The 22950-nt window shown below is 39.9% G+C and overlaps 1 long non-coding RNA gene across 1 annotated transcript; it reads right to left on the bottom strand.

Moving 5' to 3' along the window:
- Window positions 1–427: 427 nt before the first annotated feature.
- On the bottom strand, window positions 428–9706 carry LOC123399983. The gene is made up of 3 exons (XR_006610461.1): window positions 3126–9706; window positions 2511–2693; window positions 428–963 (listed from the first exon to the last, which is right to left on the bottom strand). It is a non-coding gene; the product is annotated as an uncharacterized LOC123399983 (long non-coding RNA).
- Between the last annotated feature and the right edge of the window lie 13244 nt (window positions 9707–22950).

Raw genomic sequence — 22950 nt, 5'->3', positions numbered from 1 at the left:
GTCACATAGAAGCATCATGTGTAGCAAGGTAAGATTATTATACCTTTTTGGTACTAGGAGAAAGGACAGAAGAATTCTTATTATGGGTTAAAGTGTCAAAGCATCGAAGACCTTCACTTATGGTATGATCATGTCCAAGTGTGACAAGGGAAACCAAGAGTGCTTGTCTCAAACTTACTATTAGGTCTCCCTCACATGGAAAGTAGAGCACATAAACATGGACATAGGAAAGATATTGTAAGAATGACTTTTTTTAATATATTTTCAACTGAGTATGTAACTATTGCAGTAAAGATTGAAAACATGACATGACGTACACAGTAGGAGGTAGAAGAATTTTAATGAGAAGTTTCTTGATGTCAACAACCAAGTTAGGCATAACATCAATAGATACATCATAAACAGTTATACTTATCTGTAAGGCCAAAGTAAAATACATGGAGAATTATAATTTAGAAAACAAATATCATATACTGTTTGGAGAAATAAAATGTACATACAGCTTGTATGTGTGTGAGAACATTGTAGTCAGCTACTTCACGACAAGCATATACTGTACATAGGAACGATGCTAGTGTATCTTCGTGGGACATGGAAAGCATAAGTGAGTTCTCCAAAATTCCTGGAAAGCTAATGTTAAAGTAATCTTTCACTCAAATATAAAAATAGATCATAATAATGAAAGATGTTGCATACCAATTGTTTCCATTGAAGAGAACTCACTAGGCTCTAATGCGTTTTGAAGTCTAGTTTTAATTTCTTGGTCATACTTCACTCGATAAAACTCTGTTTCATTTATATTCAACTTAATAAAAAAACTTCCATCCCTCCCCCATTCACCACATACATCAAAGTTATCACGCTTGTGTTTCAAAAGAATTTATTTGTTGATGAAGAGCATCTTAAAGTTAGTGGCACATCCCACAAGCCATCTCGAGAGGATCCATCTAGCAAAAATTGGGCCTGCAATAGAGAAACAATATATGTGTGAAGATAATTGACATATTCTTTTAATCAGACCATGAAGGCTAGCATGTGAAACATCCCTGTTTTATTCTTTTCAACAAAATTAAATTAAATTTCAAACATGTTTCTAACTTCAACGTGATACAAGAACTACCTAGTAATAATTATAATTATGGGAAGAATGGAAAAAAAATTAATTACAATATTCCCCCATGATAGATGGCTCACAAATGCAAAGGTGAGCTATGAATATATTAATTACCCTAGGAAAAGAACAATTATTCATCACACTTGAAGAAGAATCGTTATCCACACCCACCCCTTAAATCGTATTTCATGTTCAATATTTTTTGTCTTATATGGAAGTAAAGAAAGAATGTAAAAAATTAAATGGAATGTGTTTTTCATGTGATGAATTTTTTTAAAGGAAAACAAGGCAAAAATTATATACATGCATTCGTGTATGTATGTATGTATGTATGTGTGTGTGTGCACACACACACACTCATAAATGTTTTTGCAATCCTATGATACTTACCACGGACATTCGTTTGCCTCGAGATCTGTCTTTGAAATACAATTTTGAATTTATGGTTAAGGATATCAATTACTTAGCTAGAAGTTCTCCAAGAAGATGGTAATGGTTTCGAGCATATAAATCATTAGAACTACACTTATATCTATAGTTTTGCTTATATAGAGCATTATAAGTTACAGTGTAAAATAGTTTTCCACCCCTAGTAAATTTTTGAAAATAGTATAGAATTGTCAATGTGCATTTTTGGAGGAAGAAAATTGTCCTTACAATCCCTAGGTTTGTGCATCTTTATTTCCTACTCCCTCCGTCCGAAATTACTTGTCGTGCAAATGGATGAAAATGGATTTCCATGTGTTTCTATGACAAGTATTTCTAGATTGAAGGAGTATATAAATACCATGTACACTATGTAGTTTTGTATATACCAATACATGCATGATAGAATATTTCCATGTGTTCAGTGCGTTCAGTAGATACATTTTTCAGAACAATTTCCCTAACCACATCTATAGAAAATTATGATTAAGCAGCTGTAAATAAAGGTCCAATGCACATTTTTTTTCTTTACAAGTGGGTAGAGGCCTAAGTCTTTTTTATATAAGTAATCAAAACTACACCAACAATAAGTTCAGAGAATACATAAGTACTTCAAAACATGCAATAGATGTGTATGGTTTCTAGGCTCCACAATTGGATGAATACAAAAGCAATACATATGAAGGATCATATTTTCGTATCATGTTAGTTATTCAAGTATTTGTTGATGGTTGAATAGTAGGGCATTCCCCCGTATATGTTTATACGAGAAGATTAATGAGAGCACATACAAATGCTACAAAATTACATGAGTGGGGTGACCACCCCAAGGAAATATGATTTATACCTAGATGATAATTATGCAATGAATGGGTCATGACCATGGGATTTAACAGAACGCGATGAAAGTTTTAAACATGATGGTCCACAGTTTAATATAAAAATGTGTAACTTTACGCACAAAAATTACCTGTTCAACTTGGATTCCTTTCCCTATTTGTTTGATATTAATTATGGTATATCCCGGTAGCTTTGTCCACGCACTCATGAAATTCTTGAATGGCTCTCCAGTTTCCTCTTCAAGAACGACCCATAGGTCCTCTGTTTTTGCATTTGAGTAGGCATACTTTTGTATATATTTCTTCAATGCTTCCTAAAAGATTTTAAAATTAATACACAATGATGTACACAACCCACAAAGAGATAGGGGGTAATATGCAATATTTCATGGCATTAAGTATTTCACAGTTGATGCTTTGGGATATTCGGTGTAATGCAGACTTGCTCACAAAATACATAACGTTAACTGCCATATTAAAATTGTAATCAATGTTTTCATTTCGCACATAGAAAGTGAAGAATAATTCTTTAACACTAATGAAATATAATTGGTCGTGTAGATGGTATGTGTGCATCAAATTCATTTATATATAAAATTATATTTGCACCCATTTAATAAGAGAAAATGGTATCATAATTTCACACAATCCACTAAGAATTTAATTAACTGGTTCAGAGTAGTTTTGTAAACTTGTAAGTAACATAACGAAGTCCACTATATACATAACAATGTAAAAAACTCCACCTGAAAACGCTCTGCTCCAATGTAGCTTTGTACCATTTGAAGAATAGAAGCACCTTTAATATAGATGATCTCATCAAAAAGACTAATGATTTCATGGGTATGGTGTATTTCAACCTGGGCATAAAAGTAATAACATTGAAAACATGAAACAATTTACGTGTCCGCATTTAGAAATGGAAAACTAATGGCAACAAATTAAATCTTCGTTGACAAACTTACCAAAATTGATGCCCAATACAATACATGGAACTAAAATGATTTAAGTATTAGTTTACATACTCCATTGTAATTTTCAAAAGATTACACATATAGTTAATCAAAAAGTATCATCAAACTACTAGCCAAACTTTTGGTTGCTGAGATTATACATCACGCAACATGCATAAATTAACCCCCTCACCGAGCCCACTCATGGTTCACCGGATGCTTGTTTCAGTGTATGCTAAACTGGACCAACATTTGTTGTTCATTTGTGCAAACAACAACATCCAATATTTAATGTTTGATAGATTTTACAAAATCCTAATTTTTTAATACTATTTTAGAAGGTCCCTTGTATGAAAATACCTTACTTATCAATGTTTTATATGCACCATTGAGTAATAGCAGAGATGGATGATTAAACACCTACTAAAAATACATCAAGGATAGAGTGTGAGGAAGGAAGTCTGTTCAGAGACGTTTATAGCCTTTTCAAAAATTTATGTTTTCAGCGGCTAAAATTGGTGTTTTCAACAAATTGGAGAAGATAAGAGAGATCAAACACAAGTGGGATGGATGCCATGTTTAGTAGAATGTACCCATGACTTATCATGTAGGATGAGGTTCATCGTGGCAATGTGAAGCATAGCTTATTCAACAACCATTTCCTAGGAACCACTCCTACACTAAATTGGGTGTTCATGTAGAGCTAGAAGCAATCCCTAAATCCGACTCATACTCCAACTTAGTAACATTATTAATATCAAAGATGGTTGGAAAATAAAATCAATGTATCCATATATACTAGCTTCAATGTCTAGGCATGATTATGTTTAGTGACTGAAGAGAGCATATGTGATAGAATATCATTATTGTAAGTGGTTGTCAACTATATGGGAGATACCATTTTATATTATGGTGTCATGCACTAGCAAATGTCGTCTCCATGTTGTATACTCACCTAGTAAATATATGTTTGAACTATGTGGGGTTTAATGAGGTATTGATAAAAGATTCGAAGTACATAGAACTAAATGATCTAATATGCGTACCAACCCGATACTCTATCATGTAACCTGATTCCACACTATCCCGTTGATATTACATCAAACACATTACATGGAGGATAAGGCCTTAGTAAGCAATTACAAGTGAATCAATGCATTCGAGGAGTTGGTGACACTACTCCCCTCTAAGCTCCATACAATAATTGGAACGAGTGAGAGGATACACCATTCCTTCCTAATTTTCAAGGACATAAGCCATCCTTTAAAATTTACAAGTACACATGAGGTGTCGTTATGAATGCTCTACCATGTGAGATGCACAATCTAGACTTGTTAGACTAGGCTTCATTGTACGTAGGTCGAGTTTTTACAAGTTGGCTTCATGTTCGATGCATACATGGACAACTGGATGCATACAAATTATATTACAATATTAATTGAAGTATCCGAGTTATCTTAGTCAACATTGATATGAACATTTTTAATAAAAAAATGACTCGATTTTAGCTCACTCGAATACAATGTTCAATTATTATGTTCCTAACTTTTTTCTATAAGTGGATCTAGAAATTATTCTCATATTCCATTGACCTGTGAGGGTCGATAAGAATGATAGGAGATGTGTCGGTGAAGTTAGTGGTTGAGGCAACATGGCCTCTATATGTGTTTAAGAACAAAGGAAGGAGAAACAAACATTCACAAGCAGGTCAAGATCAGAGAGAGGAAGATAAGGGATGCCAACGAAGTAAAATGCATTAAGGATGGAGAAAAAAAGCTTCTTATGAAGTACGAGGACAAAAAGAATATATGGTGAGAATACTTCTATAAGATGTTAAATGGAGAGAATGATAATTCTACTATTGAGCTGGACAACTCCTTTGATGATAACAATAGACGTTTTGTGCGGCGAATCGAGGAGTTTGAGGGTAGGGAGGCTTTAAAAAGGATGATGAGAGGCAAAGTGATTGTCCCTAATGGTATCCCCATTGATGTGTGGTGATACCTTGTAGAAATAACGATAGTATAAAGCCCTTTTTCTTGACAACATTTCTTTTGAGATTTATTTGTGGCATTGTGTTATTATGCAAGATATCATTGTGAATTCATTCGCTTCCTTTCATGCCAGCACCCTCAGTTTTCTTATATTCGACTATGGGAGTATTAATTTGTTTCCTAAAATAAGCAGGGCCATGAAAATTCAACAATTTAGACCTATATGTTTGCTTACATGTCTCTACAAGCTGATTACTAAAGTCCTAGATAGAAGGGTGGCACCGCTTACTGATAACTTGTTTAGTGTACACCCATATACTTTTATTGACCACATAAATATTACTTATGGTATACTCTCCCTGGATGAAATACATCATCCTACCTATATTAAGAAAAATAACTGGGATTTCCACTAAGCTTGATTTTGAGAAAGTCTATGCCAAGGTCAACTTGGACTTTCAAATTGATTATCTTGAGATGAGGGTGGTTTGGGCCTACATGTTGCAACTAGGTGAAATACATAATGTGTAATGGCACTATTGTGAAGCTAAATATTACTATTGGGCCCTATTTCCAAAGTCACAACGGGGTAAGGCAAGGGGACCCACTATTTGATATTTTAAGTGCTTGTTTAAGATGGTTTTGAATGCATAGTAAAATAAACTTCTGATTGGTCTTGCCCCTGAACTAATTGAAAATGGAGTAGCCGTTTGCGGTATACTTATGATATAGTATTATGTATTCATCTTGATCCTGATAAATCTCTAAATCATAGATCATTTCTCCACATGTTTGAAATGATGACCGGGTTGAACATTAATTTCCAAAAAAGTGAAATGTTATATGTGGGAGGTGATGATGAGATACGTAAAATATATACACATATATTTAACTACCAGATTGGGTATTTTCCTACAAAATATCTTGGTGTACTTGTTAGATTCTCCTATTTCAAGGGGGTGGAGTGGTATTTCATGGAAACCAAATACTTCAAAAGATGTGACACATGGATTGGAAATACTGCATCCTATGATGGTAGGCTCACTTTATTGAATGTGAATCTATCTAGTATTGCTTTCTATTATATGTTTATGTTCTGAGGTGTCTAAAGCTTTCATAAGACATTATACAAGTGAATAAGGATATTTTTTCGAAATTTAGTAAAGAAAAGAAGAGGTATCACGTGATTAAACGGTCCAAAATTTATCGATCTAGGAAATTTAAAACGGGGGGCCTTGGGGATAAGGATCTACATAAATAGAAATTAGTTTACTCAACAAGTGTGGGTGGACACCGAAGAAAAAACAGGTCTATGGAAATATAGTATAAGTGCATTATTTCAAAAGACATATCATGGCTACTATTAGAGACAAGAACCAATGATTCAGCTAGCTGGAAAGCTTCGCTAAGGTGAAAGAATATTACATTGTTGTTAGAAAAACTGATGTTCAATCTTTGGATATTGCAAGATTATAGAAGGACTCCCTGAAGGACAAAATTCCTCTTGCTGAAAAGTTCCCCCAATTTCTCAACATATGCAGTTATCAAGATTGTACTATTAATAAGTTCCTAGAAGCTAATACTACCTCCTTTTCTAGAAGTAGGCTAAATATCCTGACCTGAGTGACCAATGGTACTACATTCTAGAGTTGGCCAAGAGCCTTTGTATCTTCAATGATGGTGATGTTGCTAGATATTCCCTTGGACCAAAATTCTACTTCATTACTATGTTTACAATCTTTGGTAGGAAAACCTATCTTGGTATGACTATAGGTGGATAGTGCAAGAGAAACTTCTTTGAAAATTCAGATTTTCCTCCGACAACTTTTCCATGATGCTGTTTTAATAGGTGTGTGATGAAAATGAGGAACTATAAGAGAAATCTAAATGTTCCTTTTTTTGGTGATCAAGAGACATGAAAACATATTTTGTTCATGTTCTCGATCACTAGAGTAGTATGGTGTACCATCACTAGCATGTTTGGTACCGATCTGTGCCCAAACAATGTGTGGAAAACTTATTCTTGATGCCTTGCTTTCTTCCCCTATAGGTAAGGGTACTTTCTATATAGTTGGTTTAGCTACTATATGTTGCCCTATTTTTTATTGAGGATAAACGCCAAGATGATAAGGGACAACACTTCAAACATGATGCGGATGTGCGATCCTCTTCAAGATGGGGGCAATGCTTGATGCCTTCCTAGTGCTTATGGCCTACTTAATACATGATCCATTTGTGTTTTGGTTATGTCTATTCGTTAGTTCCTTTTGCCACTTTTTTTTATTCCCTATGTTGGCATTTGTCACTTTTTCTCATGTGCGAGTATAGTACATTGGTCTGATAGGAATAGTCTACATAGTGTCGTCAAGTTTCCATAGTGTAGTGGGTATCTTGATGGCGAGTATCCACAATGAGTTTCTCGATGATGCTTTGAACTCACTCTCACCTTTCCCATCTCCTTCTTTGACATGAACTAATGTATTTCCATTATGCAAGTAATGGAAAGGGGTTATGACTGGATCAAAAAGAAAGTAAGCTTTTCAATCTATCTTTCATTCAAACAAGATGCCCAAAGAAAGGAGGCAGAGTATATTATACCAATCCTCGAGAACAAGGGGGGGGGGGGTTGTTCAAAGTTTTACTGAAGACAAGATTCAGCTAAGGAGATATTTAGTGAAGCTATATTTGGGAGAGAGTCCTTGACAACCTCTTAAAAAGAATGAAAAGTGTGACAAAAAGACAGATTTGTTTCATGCCTAGTACGTCGACCATGGAAGCCATTTTCTTAGTACAACAACTAATAGAGGGATACAAGGTGCAAAAGAAGGACATGAATATGGTGTTCATTGACTTGGAGAGGCCTATGATAAGATACCATGGAGTGTCGTGTGCTGGGCCTTGGGGAAACACAAAGTCCCAACAAAGTAAACTACATCATCAAGAAGATGTACAATAATGTGACAAGTGTTCGAACAAGTCATGACGAGACTCACTTTCAAATTAAAATAGGCTGACACCAAGTGCGAGTTTTGAGTCCTTATCTTTTTTATTTGGTGATTGATGAAGTAACAAGAGATATAGAAGGAGATATTCCATGATGTGTGTTCTTTGTGTACAATGTAGTGCTAGTCAATGCTATAGTTGGATGAGGGTTAATGGAAAGTTAGAGTTCGGTAGACATACTTTGGAATCAGACTTCTTTAGGCTTAGTAGAACTAAAACTAAGTACATTATATGTGGTTTCAATAGTACTAGCCATGATGATGAGGAGGAGATTTCCTTGACGGGCAATCAATACCTGAGGACGACACCTTTTTATATTTGTGGTCAATGTTGTAGAAGGATGGTGATATCGACAAAGATGTGAGGCATCTTATCAAAACTGGATGGACAAAGTGGCACCAAGCTTCTAGTGTCCTCTGCGAGAACAGAGTGCCAGAAAAGTGAAAATGCAGGTTCTATATAGGATGAAAATTCGACATGTGATGTTGTATGGTGTTGATGTTGGGCAACTAAAAGGTGACATGTCCAACAGTAAGGAGTGGTACTCATGCACATGTTGAGATTAATATGTGGCCATACAAGGAAGCATCGGTCCCGGAATGATGATATATGTGACATAATTGGCATAACACCGATTGAATAGAATCTTCTCCAACATCATCTAAGATGGTTTGAGCATATACAACACATGCCTCTAGAAGCGGCGGTACATAGAGAGAGGTTAAGGTGTGTTGATAATGTCAAGATAGGTTGGGGTAGGCCAAACTTTACATGGGAGGATTCCAAAAAGAGGGAATTGAAGGACTAGAATATCACCAAAGGACTAGCCATGGACAGAGATGAATGGAAGTTAGCCAGCCACGTTCCGAAACCATGACTTGGTTTTAGATACCTTATGGATTTCTACTCTAGCATAACCCAACTTGTTTTGGACTGAAAGGTTTTGTTCATGGTGGTGATGTATTAAGTTGACCTATCAGAAGTCCTCCATGAGTCACCAAAGTTGTAATAGGATTTAAAATTTACATACCGTGTATGAATTATCATCATATAGGCATGTCAAAAGTAAAATTTACGAGATACTCGTATTTCAACAAAAATAGAGTTTTACCATAAGTGATATGCACATAGAATTTATGCAAAAGTATACAAATAAATGGCATATGCAATGAGTAACAAGTGCACCCCAATGATCTTGCCATACCACATTAACAGTCAATGTGATTACGTCCATAGGATGAGATCCTGATATTGAATCCAATTTAAGAGTAGATATTGTGTTCTCAAGAAACTCCACCAAAATATTCCACTTTGGAAAAAACAAATCTACTGCTTGATAGCTCATCTGATAACAAACTACTTCATTAAATATAGATAATTATCATGGTATATAAAATCCCTCGTTTAACCATAAGTGATTCCACCATTCCATGGTTACGAGATTTCCACACCATTGATGAGCCAATTCATGTGCCACGGTTACTGCAATCTAAAATATATAAATATGTAAATATATATATATATACATATGTATATATATACATACCTATATATATATATATATACATACCTATATATATACATACCTATATATATATATATATATATATATATATATATATATATATATATATTGGGATCAATAATCAAAGTATGTCTTCAGAAAACTTCATCCATAAGAAAATATGTATAGTAGCATAACATAATCATTGTTAGTTCAAGTAATGTAGTTCCCTTATACATCATTTAGGTGACAACTCCTACTTTATGAAGTCATGTATAGTAAATGATGAAAAGAAATGTTAAAAAATAAGTTTATGATACGGTATATACTTCCTGCAGTTTTGTGGATGTTGTAGAAGAATCATCACAAAGAAAGACCGGGGGATGGAAAGTGATCAGTCCATAGTTCTCCATTCCCATCATATTAAAGTCGGGGATACCAATCATATCCAACTTAGCGAGTGCATAGGGAGTGCCAAAGTAACTACGACATTTAGGAAATAAACTTGGTTAGTGATTATATCTGATAATATCTATAGCTCCAAAGACGTGAGTACAATTTGTTGTGTTCTTCTCCGAAAGCTATTTAATTAATAGCAAAGGTATGTTCTGATCTTACTCATTATAGAAATCCAACGACTTCATGCCAACATCCAATGCAAACTTCCCTTGTGAACTCTTACCAACTTCAGTGTACACACGAACTTTGGTGCCTAAATAAAAAAGAATAATTGAGACAATAACAATTTAATTGATTAAGTGAATCTTATATGAAAAATGGAGTTGATACCTTTCGATGTTACATCCTCAACAAAGTCAAAAATACCAACAACCATGGCAACTAAATAAGTTGACATGAGAGGTGATTCCTCAAAATGGATAATCTTCATTGAACCACCCAGCGTCTCACTAGATATAGGCATATTGGAAAGTGCGACCATCTCAGATGAAACTTCTAATGTTATCTTAAATTTTGCCTAAAAAATGAGAAAATGCGAGAAAAAATGTTAGCAAAACAGAGATAAATGCACTGAGGCCCTTGTTCACATACATGAGTGAAAAAAATGAAGGCATATGCACAGGAAGTACAATTATTTTCCCAAATAATAAACACATAATTAACTTATGAGTACAGGGCCAGTGATGCTACATGACCAAAAAAGATAGATCAATCATCTAGAAAATCTAGATGTCTTAATAACAATGAGATGATAATTACCTTAAAAGCAGGCTCATCCCAACAAGGAAAGCACCGCCGCGCATACACAGGTTGAAACTGTGTCACCGCCATATATGCCGTCTTCCCCTTGTACTGATATTTACTGAACTCAAAATACATCACAAAGCATGTACCATTAATGATACTAGTATTAGTTGTGCAAAAATACTACTGAAATGCAGGTCCGTTTTGTAGTTTCAACATTGACAGGACTAGTTGAAAACTGGCTAGCAAATGTGGCATTCGACAACGTTTTGAGCATATGGTAACCGATAGTTCATTTGCTCTCTCTTCTTCCGTATATAGCACTATGGATTCATATATAACATTATATCTATTCTTTTTTTCTGAACATGAGAAGTAAATTGATATGCCCTCTGATATTTTTTTTCATGCATAAGCTATAATTCGTTACAAACAACATGACTTTTCTTGGTGCACCATAACCTACTACAACTCATGTTTGTTTAGTATATAGGTATATAATAATGTTACTTGTCTCCTATGCACGCATACAGTAAGTTATTCTAGTCACAATTTTAAAATATAGTAAGGACCATGAAAAAATTAGTAATAGGAATAATGCAAAAGCTAGTAAGGATTTATGACAACGTTTCTACATGCATAACTAATTTATTGCACGTACTTCTATTTTAGGACATATTATACTACTTTAACGTGGCTTGCAATTTTATCCACCTGATGTCTTATTATTTTTGTTACACATCTTACAAGTTTTCTGCATGTCTTACTATTTTTTCTATAAAATTTTCAAAAAAGAGGATTATTCCCGGCCTTTGCATCAATCGATGCGTACACAGTTCGACGGAGAAAATACATGGATCAATTCAAAGCCACTTTTCTAAGGAACTCAATGGCTACACCTACAAGTCTAATGTAGTCCAGAGAAGGTGTATGACACGAGGTCAGGGCGGAAATGGAGCTCATAATGGCTTGGCAAAGCAAAACGTGGAAGTCTAAGCTTGCCCCGAAACTGATCTGGTGAGTCATCCATGTTCGTCGCCACGGGCACCGGGACGAGTGCAGGCACAGCACTTCCTCCGAGACTTGCCGCCTATATATCAAAATTTACATGTATTAGCTTTCAGAGTGACGAAAGCTAGCTAGTACCAGTCTGTAGAAGTATTTTAGACCTAAATAATCTGATTATACCATATTAAAGTTATGAAATACTTATTTTGTAGATGAGAGTGATTTTTTAGCTCCTGGGTGCCTAAGCACCCTCTATGAACAGTAAAAATGAAAAATAAAATTAAAAAATCTGAAACTTTGCAGCATCAATGATGATCAAACTTTGTAGGTGTTTGCAAAATTTCATGCCAAAAAACTACTCGTGAAGCTCTACACACAAAAGAGATTTCAGTGCTTGAAGTTTTGAACACTTTTAGCATCAAAATCTAAAACTTGTTTGTACATCTTTCTCTATAAGATATTTTGGCATGAAAATTTGCAAGAACGTACAAAATTTGATCATCTTTGATGCTGTAAAGTTTCAAATTTTTTTATTTTATTTTTTATTTCTTTTGATTTTATTGTTCATAGAGGGTGCCTAGGCACCCGGGTGCCTAGGCACCCGGATGCTATTACACCTTTCTCTTTTGTAGACACAGAATTATGCTGTGTTGACTAGATTTGGTAAATTAATACACAAAAAAGTGGATAAAATTTCCTGAAGTAAATCTGCATTGACATAAATACCAGCAATGAGAGTATGAAGTATTATATAGCTGAATAAAATACTGTACTCGAGCATGTTCAATTTTTTTATTTTAAAGCTTGCTTGAAAGCATATTATTCTACATTCAGAATCCTGAAAAATATTATTATGAGGTTGTACATGAATTTAAAATTATCTATCACATTAAACTAGGTGAAGTCACACACTGCAAAAATTACTTTGTCATCAAACTCTCTGGCTTGAATTGTTTTATTTGCGGATATAATTAGGTCATGGAAAAAAAAGGTGTACGCACAATCGAGTAAATTTCACAAAAGTCCAAACTTTGGGGTATTAATAACGAAAAAAACATGACTTTTTCTACGTTGTGTCTTTGAGCCCAAAATTTTCATTTGCACTACCTTTTGGCAAAGAAAAACCAACGGCTGGTACATGCTTGTTGAAAGTGCAGCTAATTGAATCACCATACTAACAAACTATGGCCGCCACGCTGAGGGCAGGGAACTGCAGCCTTTTGGTTTGGCGGCCACAGTGATGGCGGTCAAAGCACCAAGCCCACGGGGCCCAGTAATTGTCTAGGGGAGGAAAGAATTTGGACGGTTGTTAAGATGCCGAAAAATGGTTTTTCCCCGCTTTGTCTTACATAGCAACCAACCGATACAATCAACCTCAGGTGTTGGGGCGGAAGCATCACAATCACATTCAAAAGAAACGAAAGAGAAACAACAAGAGAAAAATGCCGACAACAGCGGATCGACGGAAACGAAGACGCTTCACGACCACTGCGCCCATTAAAGATCTCCCACCAAGCTCGAAGGCTCCGAAGCACCGATACCAATCAACACCTCCAAGAAGGACCGCGACGATGACGACGCTGCTGCCAAGGGTTTCCCTTGGTACGTGACGAGGCAAGAGGAAGGGTCACCCCCGACGCCCTCCAGGAAGGTCCGGCGGCACCCACAGGCGTCGCCGCGTCGGTGTCGGCCAGGCTGACAGAGGTTTCCCCCGATCCCAACCTTCACCTCAAATGCTCTAGAGCCTGCCACCAAACCGACCACCATCTTGCGCCACCGCAGTCATGAAGCCTCCACGCAGTCTCACCACGGCACCATGAAGTGAGGCCTGCACAGCGGGGAATAGGAGCCGGGACTAGGGGCCACAACACTGTCGGCACGCGGGAGGGTACAACCTCCACCGTCGACGACGGTAGCCGACCGGGCACAATACCAAGAGCATACCAGGCCCGTGGGCCCACAGGCTCGGCCGGGCTCTCCACGCCCGTAAAGCTCCCGCCATCGCGCTGCAGCAGGAGCGCCTTTGGCGTCGCCGCCCCCCGTCCGAGCTGCTCCTCCTCCTCACCACACAGACGACGGTGAAGCCACGCCGAGAGCTGGCCCGCTAGGACCTAGATGGGGCCCACAGGGCCAAGATCTGGGCCGGGGGCGCGCCACCGGCCAACCTGCGTCACCACGCCGTCTCATCGCCAAGGGGCAACACCACCACCTCGTGCGTCACCGGCCACTTCTGCCGGGCCGCCAGACCGTCGTCGAGCCGAGGAGCACCGCCGCCGCCCCCATGCCCCGGGCAGGGAGCCGCGGGCGTGGGGACAGGCAGTCCCGCCGCCGCCAACACCGCCCGGCCAAGCGTCAGGGGCGGTCGTCGACGGCGGCAGGGAGGGAATGGGATTGGAGGGGGGTCGAAGAGGGGAGGGGCTCGCGCCGCCCCGGCCATCTCCCGGGGAGACGGCACGGGGCGGATCCGGGAGGAGGAGAGGGGAGGGGGCGGGGACGGCCGACGACGGCGGCGACGGGGGGGGGGGGGGGGGGGAGGGAGGGGGAACCCTAAGGAGCGGGGGTCCTGAGCATATCGGCGGTTGTTAAGATGAGCACCAAGGATGTATTTTTTTTTTGAAAGGCGAACACTTAGAGCCTGATTCATTAAAAAGGTCGAAGTTGTTCAGTTAATCTATACTACTATTAAACAATCGAACAAGAATTACACTACAGATACCCCATCAAACGTCCCACAAAAAAAACCAATCGGCACCCCACGATTAATCCCACAGATCTTAATCTAACAGCCCTCGTTAATCCACCGTCTGCTGGGTGTACTTAGCAATTACAATTGGCTGAACATACTCCACCAACGAAACTTTCAATCACGCAAGAAAAAAAAGAGGAGAAAATGCCCAGCAACGTCCCCTGTAATCACGGGACCATGCAGCCACTCCCCGCTCGCCCAGCTGCCGCGACCCCTCCCCCCGCTCCCCGCCCCCGAGCCGCCCTCCTCTCCCGACCCGCCGCCGCGACCCTCCTCTCCCGTCGCCGAGTACCGCCACCGTTGGCCCCGCGCCACCGCCGCCCTCCTCTCCCGCCCTGCCATCTCCGCCCTCCGCTTCCGCTCGCCCCTCGCCGCTCCCCGCGCCCTGCCGCGCCCCGCTGCGCTCGCCCCACGCCTCCACTCTTGCGAACTCGGCCGCCGCCCGCTCGCCCACAGCCTCGCCTCCGCCTCCGACCGCTGCCCCGCCTTCGACTTCGCCTAGCCTCGCCTCCGCCCGCTCGCCCCACCCGCACCGACAGCCAAGGACAGGGGCGAGGTGCAGGGCACCCGACGCCGCTGGATCAGGAGCAGCACACCCCCGACGCGAGGGCCTCCGGCCGCCAAGGAGAAGACCGAGGCGCAGGCTCACCGCGCTCCCTCCTCGCAGCTTCCGCCGCTCGCTCCACCAGACGGTTGACGCCGACGCGGTGTTGTTGCCGCACATAGCAGGTTCTGCGACGGAGATGTTGAAGAAGGATTACGGGGATGGGGCTGTAGGCCGTTGACTAAGCTCATGATCGACAACGTCGAGGAGCTGCTCCCCGTCGTCTACACGCCCACTGTCGGCGAGGCGTGCGAGAAGTACGGCTCCATCTTCAGGCGCTCGCAGGGTCTCTACGTCAGTCTCCAAGACAAGTACGTTTCTGATGATAATTCACTTCATTTTTCACATGGCCTCTGGCCAGTTTATGCTTCAAGTGAGTGAAACACGTGCGTGGTCTTCTTGTTGCTGATGGCAGGGGAGAGTACTCGAGGTACCGAGGAACTGATCGGAGAAGAGTATTCAGGTCATCGTTGTCACCGACGGCGAGCGCATCTTATGCCTCGGAGATCTTGGTTGCCAGGTCAGTCACAAGCTTATTTACTTTTAACTGAAATCTATTGGCTTGTTAGCTTACCATGAACATGGTTTTGGATTTCTGTTTCAGAAATATTTTAGCCACAAGCGAAATCACTAAAATTCACTGAAAATCAATGATTTCAATTTATGTTTCGATCAAAGGACCAAATTTTAAGCGTAATGATTGCTCGAGTTATGATTCTCAAATTCTGCGTACCATGCAAAAATCTACAAATGCATAAAAAACCACAATTCAAATTTTGAATTTTAAAAGACGTGCAAATGCACGTACATGCTAACTAGTTAAAGAAAAAAAACTGGACGAAAGCTATGATAACACGTCCGTAAAAACAAGTCTCAGAGGATGACCTAACAACCCACACCTTGACGTTGTTTTCTCTTTGAACAAGGATGAAGTAGGCTAGTTCGTTGGCCGCCTGATCCTTCCCCTCTCATCTCTTTCCTTCCTCCACAAGGATAGCTATAAAAATCCGAAGAAGGGCTGTATTGGGCATAGTTTCTTGAAATTTCATGACCTTATTGAGTAGGATGACACCGAAGGTTCCCACAACTACATATGGCTCCGAACAAAGCTTAAGGAGTAACTTAGCTAGTAGAATCATATCAGGCCCGTGTCAATGGAGGCTTCTTAGCGCGGGTTCATAGACGTTTTGCTAATGTGTCACACTAGTTAATGATGAGAGAGAGTAGAGTTGTATGTTAGCTAAGATACGGTATTTGCACCCCATCAGAGGTAAAGATGGTTAATAGCCCCATCACATCTATGCATGAGCACGAAATTATTAAATTTAGAGACAACCTCTAAAAAGCAATGCATTGGGCTAGTAGTCTTTTAAGTTATTAATGCTTTTATAATAATGTGCTAAGAAACGATGCATTGGCACATGCCTCGTCTAGATCGGCGAGCATCTTGCTGCCACCTAAGTACTTCTCCCCATTGGTATAGAGCTAGTCACCCTTAGGCTACTCCCAATGCTCCACCTTCTACAGGTGCTAAGGCTGCCACATAGGCAAAAAAATCTGATGTGGCAAGCTAATTAACAGGAGAGAGATTAGTATGGTGACCCCAGAAAAAAATAATGCTAAGCACGTAAACCTAAGTAAAGCAATTAAATAAAAGAAATACACCAATGCATGCACAACTTTAGTTGTAAAAGCATTAAATAAGGAGGCTTAGGTACAATAAGCTAAGCAACTATGCATTGAGGACTTTAGTTGCTAAACTATTTAATGTGCTTAACATCTTATCTTAGCACCAATACATTAGAAGTGACTTTAACATAAGTCCACGCCGCAACCCCCGACTATAACTACTACTACTTCTGTTTCTAAATATATGATATTTTGATAGTTTAAATTAAACTACCAAGACGCTCGCCGATCTAGACGAGGCATGTGCCAATGCATCGTTTCTTAGCACATTATAAAAGCATTAATAACTTAAAAGACTAAGTTATTAATGCATTATTATATGATAAAAGCATTAATAACTTAAAAGACTATTATAAAAGCATTGTTTCTTAGCACATTATTGTGATACATAGGAGTATATGCCCAACATTCTCTACTATATACAGTGGGGAGTAATAAATTGGACCAGAAGGTTAACCGAGTTGAGGTCTTAGCTGGGAGCGTATGATAAGACAAAGGACACGTCATGTCAATTGATGATAGTGTCACCACTACATGAAAAACATTCTAAACCGTGTATATTCATACATAGCAAAGATAATTTCAATCTGGGTCAACAATAAGCCAAGAGTTACTCGCCGTAAAGAACACATCTTAGAGCATCTCGAACAGGCGTCTAAAAACTGCTCCGCGCTTTAAAATATTTATTTTTTAGGCGTCGGACAGTTTTAACAGACGCTGCAAAACAGTGAGCGCGCTAAAACAAATTAAGGCACGCGCTGAAAAACACTATCACGTGCAACATGTTTTGGGCGCCGGATTGCCCGTGCTTCACAGTTTACACTACGCATTTTTTAGATGCGGGTTTTTAGACACCTGCTAAAGCAATGTTGGTCTCGACGCACTAAAGTTGCTACAATGACGCGCTAATATTATTTTAAGGCGTGAAATTTCTGTATGCTTCTTGAAGATGCTCTTTGATTCGATCGGCTTAGAGCCCATAAGCCGACTGTTAGTTCTCGAAGTTTTGGCTTACATGTAAATCGAGTATAAAGTGCTGGCACCCGGCGGACGTTTGGGATCACGGCCGGCAGCGCCTAACAGCAATGCCATGTGGCGTGGCTATCAGCTATGTGCCATCACGAACTTATAAAAGCAAGTACAATAAGTCTTAATCAACAGACTAAAGTGTTTGTCATGTCATTAAAATTTTAAGTGGTAGAGATAGAAATGAGAAGAGAGATTGAAGCGGTCGCTTCTTGTGTAGCGGGGCTGCAGCACTGCACACGAGAAAAAAGTTTGCATGCAGCCTCCGTTGCCTCCTTTCTCTCAATCATCTATCTTCATTCACATGCATGCATTGAATGTTTTGATTAATTAGTAGATAATCTATAGTCAGCTTACTATACATGTGAGCTTTTTTAAACTTTAAGTAACATGATACTGGCTTATAGCCATTAACAAGCTTTGTTATTAACCATGGTCTAAGCCGAAGGGCACCCTTAGCCGCATCTTTACCTGTAGGGCGTAGGCTACAACTTCTATATAAGCCTCGTGGTCCTTTATTTTTTTAGTGTGTAGTACCATAAACACCAATTAATTAATTAATGAACGTGGCTGCAATGCTCATTTGCTGACTAGTGTTGATTAGAAAACCATAATTATGTAAATTTTAGCCATGTGTTTTACAAACTTGTTAAAAAAAGGCAACATAAAAATTGTCCTACTACTCCCCTCTGTATGCAGAGATTTTTTTTTATTGAGACATATGGTGAATAGCTAGCATTGAAATATGCTTAGCAACATTAAACCACATGATACCACATGTCGAGATGGCATATGTGGTTAGCTATATAAAAATTCTAACATATCAAAGCATTAGGCTGGTTGTAATGGGAGTATCATATACTAATATCATGATACTAGTGTATGGTACTATATTCTTAGAGGGTGCTTGGATCCAAGGGACTAAAACTAGTCAGACTAAAAATAGTCTCTTTAAGAGGCTAAAGTTCCAAGCACCCCTGACTAAAGAGAGGCTAAAACTAGTCTTGAGGCTAAAATCGTTTAGTCAGGGGTACCCCTACTAAAATGTGGATTAGTCCACTCTCTCCTCATTTAACTCCTCTCCTTTAACACATGCGAGTTTTGGATTGGAGGGTTTGGAGGATAATAAATGCTCATTAACTTGATTTTAGTCTCTTTAGTATTTAGATCCAAGCATGGATGAGGCTAGCAAGTTTTAGTCCCACTATTTTTAGTCATGGGACTAAAACGTATCAAGCACCCTCTTAATGCATAGTATTATATGTTAGTATCACATAATAGTTTATTTGTTATCATGCATGACACATAATAACACATCATTTAATATGATACGGTATCATGATATGATACCTAATTCTTTTTTTCTTCATTTAATTATATGTCACCTCTTTAAAATTGCCTAGTATTAGTTGATATGCATGATATTATCTATAATATTCCAATTACAACCGGTCTTAGACTACATGGCGGTGGCACGGATGGGGCTACGCCTCCGGCCATTGGTGTCACTGAAGGATGACTCTGAGATGCATGCTAGTTTGTTTGTTGTGCAATTGTAGCATATCTAATTGCATGACGCTGCACATGTGAGTTGTCATATACTCCTATGTATCACAATACTTGTCGTTAAAGAAAACTGTAATCTAGTTCCTTTCAACAACAAGTATTTAGAAATGGAGCGAGTAAATATTAAATAGTGCCGCACGGTTGACCGCGTGGAGATCCTAGCTAGGAGCGTATAGTATGACAAAAAATACCTCAGCTCAATTGATTACGAGCCGAGGTCCTACCACGAGGCTATAGAAAGAAATAAGAACAGCTCAACTTGATTCATGATTTTGTCAGTACCATAAACATCAATTGATAAATTCCCATGATTCTTTCATATCTTAAAAATAATCAATTCCCTTTTACGACACTATAAGCACCAATAGGTTAATTTCCTAGATTCTTCCGTGTCTCAAAAACAATTGATTTCCTTCTATGAATGATAATATTCTGTATCTTGAAAATAATTAATTGTAGTCATTAGAAGATATAAGACGCATATATTTCCCTAGCCCAAAAGTGATTAATTTCATGATTAAATAATATGGCCTAGGTTTACAATTGGGAGACGGATGGATGAGGACGGTATGAAACAATGGTGGTGCTCGATGTAGCACAATTGCGCCGTCAAAAGCATGGGGTAGGGCATCATCCATATTCTTGCTCCTTGGATTTCTTCCCTAAGGAGGGTCTCTCTCGTAAGGTTTTCGTGGTTATGGAGGGTGAAGGCTTTACCCCCATATTGGTTCCCCGCTGTTTACGGCTACTGTTTGTGGTGTTTTTTGTGTCTCCATCATCATTTTACCAATTTGTAGGAAATTACTCTAGCGGATAAATGCATCCTACTACCTTGTGTAGTTAAACCAATGTTACATATACTACAATGTGATAGTATATATACCATTTTATCATTTTGAATACTCATGCAACATTTCTTAATTTGTTTTAAAAAGGACTAGATAAAGAAAGTGCAAGTGAGCACATAGAGTATGAACACACACATAATGACTTCGAAACAATAACTTTATTTGCAATTAAATTGGCTTTGGAAAATTTTCATATTCTATAATTATTCAACAACTTATCATAATTACGATCCGTCTTCATTGTAGGTACTAGATCCAGCGGAGTGGCATCCTGTCACATACCCACTCTTAATGGCGAGGAACTTGCAAAGGCCCGGTTAGAGTTATTTGGATTAGTCTGGACTCAACTAACCCAAAAATATCCAAACAGAAGGGTTAGATTGGGTTAGATGCATCTAACTCATCTAAAAAACTAACCCACCCAAGAGGTGTTTGGGTTAGTTCTCCTCCGGACCACTTAAAAAACATCCTTTTCTCTCACAATCCCCATAACGGATCCCTCCCCACTTCCTCTAAGCTTCTCACCCTCTCCCTCCCTCCATCTCGGACCGCCCGTGAAGGCGTCTCGCCGTATTCGCGCTCCCGTCTGCCGCCGGTAAGCAGCCCCGCCCTATCCTCCCGTTCCAACCCCCTCGTCTCGCCCCGCGGCCCGTCCGCCCGTCGGTAAGCAGTCGCGGATCCTTGCACGGCCCGTCCCCGCTGGCGGCTCCTTGCGCAAGGACGGCGGATTCGGCCGGCGGGCTGCGGGAGAGGCCAGCGCGGTTCCTTGCACAGGCGCATCCTCGTCTGCCTCAGCTAGCGTTGCTCTCGGTCAGGGCTCGCTCCGCCAGCGCGAGGAGACCACACAAGAGCCGGCCACATTAAATCCGACAAAAAATAGGATTCAAAGTAGCCAACAGATTAAGAAAGAGTATTGATTGTTAATTTAACCCTCTCATCTAAACACCTCTTTGATTAGAGGCTAGGTGACGGAACAGCCCAAGGACACTCTCACCCTCCCAAGAAAAACAGAAAGGGACGTGACCACTCTCTCAAACTGTTTCCTCCTACCCAACCATGCATCCTCACTCCCGAGCGCTATCCACAACTAAGAGGGCCTCAGATGCCACATACAGATCCTACTTGACGATAGTGTCATCACAACAACTAGCGTATGGACAGAAAATTAAAGAGTATATAAGACTGGATCAAATATATATTATCGACAATCGAAGAGAGTTTTTACGGTACCTTGTACTGCTGTGATGGGGTGAGCAGTATAAGTTAAATCTGGCCGTCAATTTTTCAGGGCACTATTGATTTTTTCACCTACAACTAAAACTTTTACAAGAATGATGCTACGGTGGCTGCCTGCGCTCGTTCGTAGCTATTCGTCGTCCGGACTACGCAGTTTCCACTTCCGTCGCCGCTCCTCTTCTTCCCTCTTGGCCAACCCGTCCATCATCAGCTCTGGATAACAATGGCATCGATTAACTCAAGGCATTTGGAAGTATGCTGCACTGTTGTTAATCATACTTTCCACAAGTGAGAAAGCCAGTAGAACTCGGGTCAAGAAAATGGAATGAAATCAGCTTTGTCATATTAGGCTTCTAGGTTGAACTAATGTAGAGAATCCTTGTATCAGAAAATATGACGTGCACATGCTCGTCTCTCCACCATGGCTGCCATAGCTTGACGTTGGGGCCGGAGGAGCTGCTTCGATCCACTTCTGTAACTAGGTGGTTAATCATGTGTCGAACGTGCAGAATGCCATGAGGGTCACACTGAGTCCCAAATGGACGCGGCCGACATTGGCGGTTGGACGGATCCAGATCGTGCGGGATTTAGTTGACATATTTATCTTACGATTTTGGCCCCAAAGCCCGTATACTGCTCAGTTGTTCAGGTTATGGTCACACATATACTGCTCACGTGAACTAGCAGTATAGATTACTCCCCACCATTAGATCAAGAGAAATAAACGGTCTATATTTATCACAGGGTACCGTAAAAGAAGTACTAATTTGGACCTGTTGGTTGCTGCAGGTGGTAAGGATGAGGTGGGTGCCGAGGAGAAGTTGGAGCATCACCGTCGCCGCACCTACGGCCATTGGTGCCACGGAAGGATTATGCTCAGATACACACGCCGGCTTTTTGTTGTGCAATGGTAACCTATAGGTTACTGTGTGATGCCGCACCGGCGAGCTGGCATATAAATAGCGCCGCGAGATTGACCAAGTTCAGGTCCTAGTTAGGAGCGTAGGGTAAGACAAAGGACATTGATGATAGTGCCAGACAGTATAATAAATAATAATTTATTAATTGACGCGGTTAACTAAGACCCGTTTGTTGGCTAGCCTTGGCGAGCACACACTTATCAGAGTAAGTACAATAAGGTACAGTCAGCAGACTGTAATGATTAAAATATTATATTTTTACTGAGTTGGA

The sequence above is a fragment of the Hordeum vulgare genome, chromosome 5H, assembly GCF_904849725.1.
Source record: "Hordeum vulgare subsp. vulgare chromosome 5H, MorexV3_pseudomolecules_assembly, whole genome shotgun sequence".
In the NCBI taxonomy this organism is placed as follows: Eukaryota; Viridiplantae; Streptophyta; class Magnoliopsida; order Poales; family Poaceae; genus Hordeum; species Hordeum vulgare.
The sequence above is the reverse complement of the archived record's forward strand: the minus strand, read 5'-3'. Positions and strand labels throughout refer to the sequence as shown.